Raw genomic sequence first — 11,304 nt, forward strand, 5'->3', positions numbered from 1 at the left:
TGGGTGCCCATGAAGGGAGACTGTAGCCCACAAAGCGAGTGGCCGGGTTCGCCTTCGTCATCCTCACCCCTTTTACAAGTGTTATTCCCCACTCTCTCCTCCCAATGTCCTACCATTTCTATCCTTTCCTCCAAAATAAACGACATGAAAAGCCAATAAAATAAACTTTAAAAAAAGAAACAAAATCCTCATATGGTCTGAGAGGTTTCTGACTAATTCACATTTAGGATTTGAACTTATTCCATCATAGACATGGAAATGTATCTCACCAGGAGTCCTCCAAATAAAAAACAAAATAAGTATTTTTTTCTTATAAAGACAAATCTCCCAGGGTAACAAAGTTTCATAAGAAGCCCAAGAAAATAAACAAGAGTGTGAAATATGTGAGAGAGATGGCACACAGTCAACTGTGGTTAAAAATAAATGTATGATGCTTAATGAAATAAAACTTGAGAAGCAGTCAGCCTCATGTGTTTTTGGGTGGAGAACAGATTGGAACCACAGCTCAGCCCTCAAACATTCCTCTGCTGTAAACTCTTCAGCCTGGTTTCTATAAAAAAGGGCTGAACAGGACCAAACGGGGCAGAACTGGGTTGAAACGGTCTAAATACAGTTGTAAGAAGCACAAAGAGGTATTATTTAGTATAAACAATTTTTCACTACTAACAGACATCTGTTGGAGCTGATGCTCCTCAGCCCTCACGTAAATAAACCATAAACCATAAACCATAGATTCATTTATGGATATTTTTATCTTGTAATAAAAACTTTACTCTTCTTCTGGGGTGCTGAGGTCCACCTTTTCCTCTCTTTTTTTTTACACTGAAATAAAGAGATATTATATGGAGAGTGGAGACCAAAGTAACGGGTCCTTTCCTGTATATTCAATGGTTTTGTCAAATTACTGTACAAAACCCTTGATGCTTGTTTTAAGTCTAAAGACGTAAAAAAAATATCTAATACAATCATAGTGGTTTGCTACATATGTATATACTGTATATATGTAAATATTGTGACTAAAGAAATATCTTTGAAAACTGACCATATTCACATGGAGGACATTGAATGTTTAAATGCTGTAATAATGTCGTACTGCTGTGTTCCAGGTTGTAAGTCTAACAGATTTAGTGAATTTGATGATTATTATCATTTTATTGCCTCTAGATAAATGGGCAACTGAAAAGACAATAGATGATAAAAAAATCAGGAGGGTTACCGTGCTTATTTCAAATTTAAAAAATCATATGATAACCCATTAGCCATGGTTCAACCACAGCTAATGTTAGCGTTTAGCTTCTTACCAGATAACATACCTTCAGCCATAAAAAGGCATGACAGTACTATTACTGTTTGATGTAACACTGTACAATAGGAAGGGGACAACTTCCTAGTTGGTTAATCGATGGCAATTTAAGCTTTTGGTTAAATGCTAACTTAAGCCATTGTGACTGTCATTAGAGCTATCAAAACAGTATATTTGTAAAGTCATTAAGGCAGCTAAATCACAACAGCTCATGTTAGCTATCAACCATCTCCTAGCCTACATCACCTGAAGCTAGTTAAATACATCAGACAAGGTTTTACATCTTTCAGGTATATCATTTATAAATTATTTTAAAAAGTAAATGTTGGCTTGGCAGTGGGTAACGTCTGTCGTTAGCTGTTGTCTTACATTAGCTATGGATTATTAAATATGTTTAAACCATTAACGTGGCCTGATTTTCCTCTAAATGTTCACTATTTATTGTCTCTTCCATTGCACATCAAACCGGTAAGCAGGGAAATGATAGTAATTGTAAGATACAGTATAATCCAACTTGGATAACTTTAAACAGAGCAGTTTGACATTGTAACAGGATTTGAGTTTCGCCCTCAATATGATGTCAGAGAAAAAAATGTCCTGGAAGTTTAAAAAGAGCAGTAGTGATCAAATGGTTGAGTGACTAAAAACAGCGGTAACAAAATGTGCTTGTCAGCACCTCTAAATGTTCACCAATCACCACTATCTATATCTTGTTTAATCTGCACATGATCATAAGGACAACGCGTTTTGATTTATTTTCACTGAGACATGCACTGGAAAATGTCTTGACTGTTATAGCAGCAACTTCCTAAAGTTTTGGCAACCTGACGGTGATGACGTGACTTCTTTGTGTAGATCAGAAAAACAATATTTAAGTACTAAAGTACCCTGATACATCTTTGAGTTGTTGTTGTTTGATAAACTAAATATGATCCTCTATGTGTCTATAATAAACATCAAGATTTTTTCAAAATAAGGTAAAAAAAAGTAAAGGTGAAGTGTGGTGAGCATCACAGCAGCATGTTGAGAAAAAGCAGGAGGAAAGTCTTGTGACTGTCAGATGGATGCTTGTTTTAACACTCACATGCCAGGAAGTGTGTGTACATAGATCATGCAGGAAATGTCCCTTACTAATGTTTGTGCTCTGTGAATGTTACAGCATGTTTGGATTAATGTTACACTTTACACATTTTAATTCCTTTTTGGTTTGTGAATGAACCTGCACAGAATGGGATGGGACTGCCCGGTTAAATAACAGTGCGTGTTTTACTATTTATTTCACAGTTGACGCTCTCATATTAAAGCTGTCTACTCTGGAAGAGTTTCCAGCTGTGGAAAAGGTCCAGCCCTGTTTCCACCCCTTAGTGAGAATTTCCACAGCTGGGTGACAAAGACAGCAGCGATGATGTGATGACGTTCATCACTGTGTATGTTTCTCACATTGTTGGAGCAGGTTTAGAAAACAGGCTACTATCTGGTAAAGATAAGCTGTCACCACACTCAGAAAACCCCTGAAAACATCTGTCTAATGTTTGTCCTGAGGGTGGCGCCACAGGGAAGGTCAGAAGGTCAACAAAGCGCATGAATTTGTTGACAAAAATGTTAAGCCACTGTGAGTAGTTTTCTTGCAGGTTATAAAACTCATTGATATGAATACTGATGTCTCAATATGATCTAACAAGGCAACAACAACAAAAGGTCAGCATAAAGATGTTTTTCCTTGTAGTACATTTTAATGTCTGAAACAGCAGTGACTAACAGCACACTAAAGAAACATCCTTTCTTAGCATTTTCCACAGCAGCTAGCGAGTAATACAGTGATTAAAAAATTTAACAAGTACAGGCCCTGCTTTGACCACAAGGGACAGCTAAAACCGACACAAACGGAAAGTTTGTCACTGGAGCTTTAAGGAAAATTTGACAGGAAGTTGTTGAGAAGCTATGAGTCAAACATATCCTCTGATTTTAAACACTAAATGGTTCATCAGTGTTTGACCTTCACGAATATCAGCAACACAACTCTGAGATGATGCTTGAAAACATAATAAGAGACTGGTTTCTGATACGCAACCAAAACTACTTGTTTGACGAGCGATTGTGGTCACAGACTTTAGTCGGCAGACTCATTTTGGATCCTACACTAGATTTGCTAAACTGTGAAGCCAATCCATCCTGCTGGTTTGACATCTTTTCAACCAGATATAATTAGCAAACTTGAACATGATTAACATGACTTTGTGAGCTAGCTTTGACATAAGAGAACAGAAGAATATTTCTGAATTCTTTTTTTTTTTCAGTGAGATATTGCTTCTGTTGAGCCAATATGAATGTGACTTTCTGATTCACTTAGCGTTGAATATCAATCTATCTTAGCGGTTAAAAGATGCATTTATCAACTTACAGAGTTTGCACTATAAATCCATTAACAAACTTGGGTATACTGGCAAAGGATTATGGTTTATAATCGATTTGGACTCAAGAAGTCCAAAAAGTGGAGAACATCCTTCTGTTTTTCCATGAGGGGAAATTAACAAAACGACACTGTACAGGATTGGACCAGGCAGAATGAGCTATGGAACAGCAACAACATGAAAGGTCAAAGGTCACAGCACTTAGACAGACATTGTTGGAGCATGTTAAGATGGATAGAGGTCTACAACGGCAAAAGAAAATGTCAGCGTAAAAAGCAGATGGAGGCTACAAGATCATTTAGGGAAATGTGTTGTGCTTTTATTTTCAACGTGCATTAATTAATTTAGAGCCAAAAATGTAACGTATTTGATAACAAAAAGGTTTTTCTGACAAATAATCACCTTGTTCTCATGTTTTCACTAAAGGAAGTGATAATGCTATAAAAAGTTAATTATTTAAATTCAAAGTTTTGGGTGAAAAAGTTCTACTTCAAAAAGTAAAGAGCTGTTGGCTATTGTTAGCAAAAAAGACTAATACAATATCATTGCATTATAATTAAAACTGAGGCAGATTATTGTCTGATATTAAGTTGCCCAGAAGTTTATACAGTACCCAAACATTTATTTTATTATATTATTTATTTACATCCCGGCTAAATGTGTAATATTTGAATAAAATAATATGATAGAGTGGTAATTTCACAGGAAAAAAGCCATTTCATGACAATAAAGTAATAGTATTTAATATTGGTTGTATCCATCACTTCAACAACATTACATTTTTAACTTATTTATTCATATATTAACATGTCAAATTACCACTGTCACTCCTGACATTATGACTTTTAATATTAAAAAAAGTATCATCTTATTGATCCTAATTTAATCCCTTCTATGCAGACAAAATCTATTTTTTTATAACTTTGTCTCTTTTGTTTTTAATGAAATGTACGTACATATACTCAAATAATTAACCTGCCACAAACTAAAAAAATCATCTGTTACCATTATCAGCACTGAAATGTATGAGTTCATCTTAATTGCAGTTTACTGAAACACTCGGATGACTGTGTTGTTGTTTTTCCGATCACAGGCGATGGTTGTATAACGGACTGTGAAGAACAGTTTGTGCTGTCAGGTCTTGTTTTCAAACACAACAGTGAGTCATTTCCATGTCGTCCCAGTTTGTTTCATGGTCACTGTTCCTCTTGCTCCTGATGGAAGAGTGATTTAGAGTTTGTAATAAAGAACAAAGAGCTCAGTGAAGTGAGAGCAAAGACTCCGCTCTCATTCACATTACACACAAAAAGCTGCTGTCATTACAATACAAAGAGTCTGCAGCCCAAAACGGTGCTGACCTGCTGCAGCTTCCTGCTCATTACTGCACTCTGTGTGTGTGTGTGTGTGTGTGTGTGTGTGTGTGTGTGTGTGTGTGTGTGTGTGTGTGTGTGTGTGTGTGAACTGCTTTACTCTTGCTTAAATACTTTTAAAAACTTCTAAACAACTACTAATACAAACAATGACATGTGTATAACACTGATTACAAAAGCAGATTTCACGGTGATCAGTGGGGAAAGTACCTGGACCCTTAAAATAAAAGTACATGTGACATACCTGCATTAAAGGATCAATGTGTACGATATCTACTGAATTTAATCATACATTGACCTTACTATATCATCAGACATTAAGGAAACATACGATGTTGAAGTGCTGGCTTCTCTGTTAACACTGCAGCAGCCAGTATGTCCTCCTTCTAACTTTAGATTTCGGTGCAGAATGGTTTGTTTTTGTTTAGACCAGAGAAGGTAGGCGGTTTTAAGCCATCCACACATGGCCGTTTTGGAAACACCTCAGTTTGCCAGGCAAACAGCAAACCAACAGGTGTTGCAGCGATGGAAGCAGGCAAGAGAACTGGTTCATATATAACCCGACATAAAAAGCCTCCTTTTTCAGATAAGCTCCTTGAGCAGAAATGTGGTAAAACTAAGATAAATATTGGAGATTTGGACTGCAATTTTTTTAACGCTACATGTCAGAGTTACAAATTGCTCTTTTGAGTCATCAAAGAACAACTTTGCATATGTTGTATATTTCTTAAAATTGTGGGGGTTCATTCCTTTAAAAATGTCATTGTACTTAAGGTGACAGAACATTGTTTAATTTAATTTTACTTTTAATTTAATTTTTTAATTTTTAAGTTTGCAGGCTAGTTTATTTCAATTTTATTTATCAACTTCCTGGACCAGCTGGCCAAATTTTGTCTGTGTTTTCTGAGTTTCTTACTTCGATTCTTAGCTCAGAAAAAGTACTTTCAGATAGTGGTTTAAATCGGTTTGATGCCATTAATTGTTTTTCCTCGAAAAATTCTTAAGATCGCTGAATCTTATAACTTCAAGTAACACAACTTTGACCTGTTTTACACAATATGTTTAATGCACTCACTATAAGGTAACTACAAACTGTACATTTTATTGTATCATGATTGTCAAGGACACACGAGGAACACCAGAGGACGCCTCAGAGTGTGGAAGATATTCAGCAAACTGTTTACATTTGTTTGTGTTGATAATTATTGTTGAAGGAAGATTTTCTATTGCTCTTTGAAATCTGTTCAACCACATGAGCTGATTCTGGTAAATGCAAACAAACAGTTGGACCAAATGAGACAAGAAAAGGTTATAATACCAGAGGTTAAAAGAGGATGAATATGATGTGCCATAACCTAAACCAACATGTAGAGCGCTTTGTGACACTAAATGGACACAGAAAAATCTGCCTGGGATCTGACTCTTCTGGAACAAAGTATTAATACAAACATTCATCCCTTATCATTAACAGTTACACAAACCCTGACTGCAAATTAACCCCTTCTAACCTGTATGCATGGCATCTACTTTGTAATTTACATAAAAAGCAATGTTTGACATTGCATGTATCCCTGTTAAATAGGGATACATGCAATGTTGATGTTTCTGATCCACATAGCTTTTTCACAGAATGATAAATAGACTTGTAACCCACGGAAAGAGCCTGAGATATGACCCAGAGCCCACGGACTAAAACAAAACATGACCACAACCAATACAGCTTTTAGGCTGGGGTAGACCAGTGATCCTCAGAAAAAAAAACAGATCTCACATGCAAGCAGCCATTTACCTTTGAAAATACAGTTATAACAACAGAAAAACATGAAAACAAGCCCATGATCCTACAATGCTTTATAATGGATAGGATAGGATCATTCTTTTTCGGGGCATTGCAGCAGCACAGATAAGAAAGCTCAAAATACACATTAAACAGAATAGATAAGATAAATAAAAATAAAAACATGGGGCATATACAGTACAAAATGAATGAGGAAGTTAACTATGCAGGGAACTGAGACAGTATTTGCAGAGAATGAAGATAAAGTGACAAGTGATGATTAAAGTGACTTGGTATGATAACAAGTAATGTAAACAGCAGAGAAGAGAGGCAGTGTTGTACCACAGTAATGCAGAGTGTCATCAAACTGTATTAATTTTGTTATTGTTTTTCATAAGATACCACTATAAGACTTAAAAGAAACTGTTACACAGCGATTCCAGTGTCCGTGCACATTTGTGACTAAAAGTGCTGTGTATGTGAGTCACCAAAAAACCAGTCTGAAAACACTTTCTATTTTACAGGCTCAAACTAAAGATCAATGACATTGTCACCTGCCAATAATGGCTCTGAGGTACATAGGCACAAAAAGGAATGAAATCCATCATCCCAAAGAACTAAATCAAATACTTTAATCGTGCCTGTGGGCGCAGGCTGCACACAAAAAAACACTATGCGGGAAACTGTAACCTAAACAAACAAGGTTTACTGTAAACCTTGGTCAGTTATCTTTCATTCAATCCTCAGCTCATCATATCACCTGTATTTAATCGTGTCTATACTGGTCTAGATTACGGGACCAGGAGTAGGGATGAAACTAATTTCCCTATCGATTTAAATTCAAATTTGAATTCAGACTAGTTGAGTACTCTGAAGTTTAAAAAAACACACAGGGAAAACCATTTATTTTGAGAACAACTTATTTAACAAAGCTAAAAACAGACAGCACCTGCAGGTTATCTATGTCAAAATAGTTCTGGCTAACCTAAGCTGTGTTGACATTTCCAGCCTTGGGCCTCCTTGCAGATTGACATCTACTGTAAATGCAGGTTACCTTCAGCTCCAGTCGTTATATTCCAGGTTTACCTGACACAACCAGACATAAAACTGTATCACCATTTTCTAGTTCAAACTCTGCCAAACCACTCCCCACTTCAAGACGCCCTCTGTCTACATCTGCTGGTTTACATCTGGCAAGAGCATTATGGCTTTAGTCAGTAACCAGAGCAAGAGCCTCAGAGAGTGGTAGGGGCGTCATTACAGCTTAGAGACAACATTGAACTGGCATTGCAGGCCTAAACTAATAAAAACATGAATTATGATGAGTTTACCTAACTTACTAGGAACTCTGGGGTGAACTAGCGAGGGCGGGGATATTTAATCGTTGAGTAAGCTAATCAAGTCTGGAGTATGCAGGAGGCAGCGTTTTCTGAAAGATTTCAGTTTTTGTGTAGGGAAAGGATTTTGTGCTTTATATTGTTTATACAGCACGACAGTCTGATTGGCTCACAGGGACTATTCAACATCAACAAACTTGACAAATAAACAGTTTGAAGTTCAACAAAGTCGCCTTTTAGTGAACTTTAAGACAAACGTTTCAAATAGAAACTTGGAAATTTAAGTTTAGGTGAGTGGATCAATTTTTCCTCTCACATTTAAACGAGGAACTTTTTTTTTTTGACAAAATAACAAATCAACCATCGAAAGCTTGGTTGAAGCAGCTGAACACTAACCAAACTACCATGACACACCATGATACAGTTACCTCATTAGTGTGTGTGTGTGTGTTTGTGTGTAACTTGTGTGCTCTTATCTCACTATGTCCACTTCCTGCATGACATCACTCTCACCGTCTCCCATATTACATCTACTGTTTACTCTCCCAGTCATATGATGGTAACAGACACACACACACAGACACAGACACACACACGCACACACGCACAGTTGCCCCAGGCTGTGTGTGTGTGTGTGTGTGTGTGTGTGTGTGTGTGTGTGTGTGTGTGTGTGTGTGTGTGTGTGTGTGTGTGTGTGTGTGTGTGTGTGTGTATGTCAGGGAGTCTGCAGGCTGTTGGTCACCTGTTTGCACTTTGCTGTTTGACACATTTTGCGCCTCTTTAAACCTGCTGCTAACAGACACACAGCACAATGTGACATCTTCATGTTATTTGTCACCATTGTGCTACCTTCAAAGCTCCTCTATTCTGCATGATAAGTTTGGCAGAACAGTGTCCTCTAAAAAAAAATGATATAACTATAAAACTGAAAATAAAGGGGAAAAAAGAACACTGCTCCTTTGCTATGACACAAGTATATGTAGTTGCCTTGCACTTACAACATAAGTAAAGATGAGGTGCCATAACGTGATGCTAACATACTCTATAATGGAAATATAAATAGAAAGGCTAACTAATATTAGCATGAAATGAACATGTGTATCTTTACAGTTTGTAAAGAAAGTAACGGTTGGCAGAAGGAACATTTTCAAGAAGAATTTAATCAAACTCCAATATTTACATCTGAGGAGCCGTTAAGGTTTGAAACTATACCTCAGATGTAAAAGGAGACCACGCTGTTTAAATCCTCCTATTGCATCAGTATGTGCTTGAATACTCAAACTAGACTATGTAAAAGCCTGACATTAATTAGACAGACATCTCAATAATAATAACAAAAAATGAAAAGGAGTTTAACAGAAAGCTAAACAGGAAGTCTGGTGTCGGCTGATTGAAAAGAAGTTTAGGAAATTAACCAACATCGACTAAAGTTCTGTCGGCTACTTAAGTACAGTACTTATGGTTCTTGTTCATTGAGTCTGCTTTTTCCTACTAACTGTATTTACTTTTATACTTTGGCTACATGAAACTGGAAATACTGTGTTGTGCCTTAACTTTGTTGGTAGATTTGACTTGAATAGGGCCGCTTTAGCCTCAGGATGTTTAGTGAATGTTCTCCTAGGTTAAGCTAAGCTAGCAGTTTCCCCTTGCATACAGTCTGAGGTTGTCAAAATTATAGATAGGCTACTACTCGCCAGGGCCTGTCGACCTGTTATCATCATTGTTGGTACTTATTACATCATAGGACCAGCTATTTAAAACTCCTCCTGGTCTTATCAGCAAGATGAATTCAAAACACCTGTGTGGGTGTACAGAGGCTTCCCCTACAACTGCTACACGTTGAAAGAGAGGAGCGAATATTGGTTCACATTCACAGGTTAGCAAAAAAAAAAACATGACATTACTCAAGTCCATTTGGCAGCATCCCATGAATACGTAGGAGTTTATGTCTGACCAGAAGACAGAGAACAGAGGGGGTGGCACTCTAGATTGTAAATGCATATCGGTGCTGGAATGCTGCCAATATATTGATCGAATAAAGACAGTTTGCAGGAGTTTAAAATTCTGGTATAGTGACTTCATTATTACCGTCTAGTTGCCGTAGGTGAATCAGGTGAAGGGTCAGATTTCAAGGCTTAGGAAATGAGATCTAAACTGTTAACTGAATACACAACAAACACAGCGTTCATCTACAGACTCAGAGCCAGAAGGGAGACGAGAAACGGGGAGTGGCGTAGAACCAAAGGAGGACTGACCACTTTACCAAAAGTACAGCTGGAGAAATCACAGCCTTCTCAAACTGTCTGCTCCTCCTCCTCCTCCTCCTCCTCCTCCTCATCAATCTTCAACAGAACTGCCAACAAGCTTCATGTCTCCACAGACACCAACATCAACTCACACAAAACACTATCATGCTATAGATCCAGCGTGAGGTGAAACTTCACGTGGCAAATGAGTTCATGTTCAGCTCCAGAATTCATATACTGGCATGAGATTGAAGCATTTCACTAAAAAGGGGGGAAAAAAGTATTCAAGGGAAATGAAAAGAAACTTGTAAGTAGGGGTGTCCATTAACTTGACATGTGAACATGTGAACATGTTCACATGTGAACATGCATTAACTGAGCTGAAACACCAGCATGGCCCTCTGGTTTAAATTCAAGTTACAGCCTATAGGTAAAAGTGTTCATTAAATGAATTCAGTTTGGTGAGGTGGCTCCTCCACAGAGAGGAGGAAAGATAAATGTAAGCTACTATCTAACTACACGTTATCTCTCTCTCTCTCTCTCTCTCTCTCTCTCTCTCTCTCTCTCTCTCTCTCTCTCTCTCTCTCTCTCTCTCTCTCTCATTCATTCTGTCAGTCTCTCTCTCACCTTGACAATCAGCAGTATTCAAATAGCCTCCTCCTCTTCCTCCTCCACCTCTTCCTCCTCCTCTGCTGGGACTCCTTCCTCACACCGACACCTCCTCAGGAATTAAACGACAGGAGTGATGATAGCAGCTCCCTCCTCCTCCTCCTCCTCCTCCTTCTCTTCTCTTTTTCTCTGTGCACGGTCCGCTCAGCCGCCGTCTCCCAGGTGACTCAGCCAAAGAATGACATCATCCC

General features: G+C 37.7%; 1 protein-coding gene across 1 annotated transcript in view; it reads right to left on the reverse strand.

Moving 5' to 3' along the window:
- usp54a (ubiquitin specific peptidase 54a) overlaps window positions 1-11,304 on the reverse strand; it is a 62,063-nt gene extending 50,759 nt beyond the window's left edge. Inside the window, exon 1 of the mRNA XM_065959391.1 lies at window positions 11,072-11,304. The gene's annotated coding sequence lies outside the window, so the exon portion shown is untranslated. The remainder of the gene's footprint in view (window positions 1-11,071) is intronic.

Source organism: Labrus bergylta, chromosome 10 (assembly GCF_963930695.1).
Source record: "Labrus bergylta chromosome 10, fLabBer1.1, whole genome shotgun sequence".
In the NCBI taxonomy this organism is placed as follows: domain Eukaryota; kingdom Metazoa; phylum Chordata; class Actinopteri; order Labriformes; family Labridae; genus Labrus; species Labrus bergylta.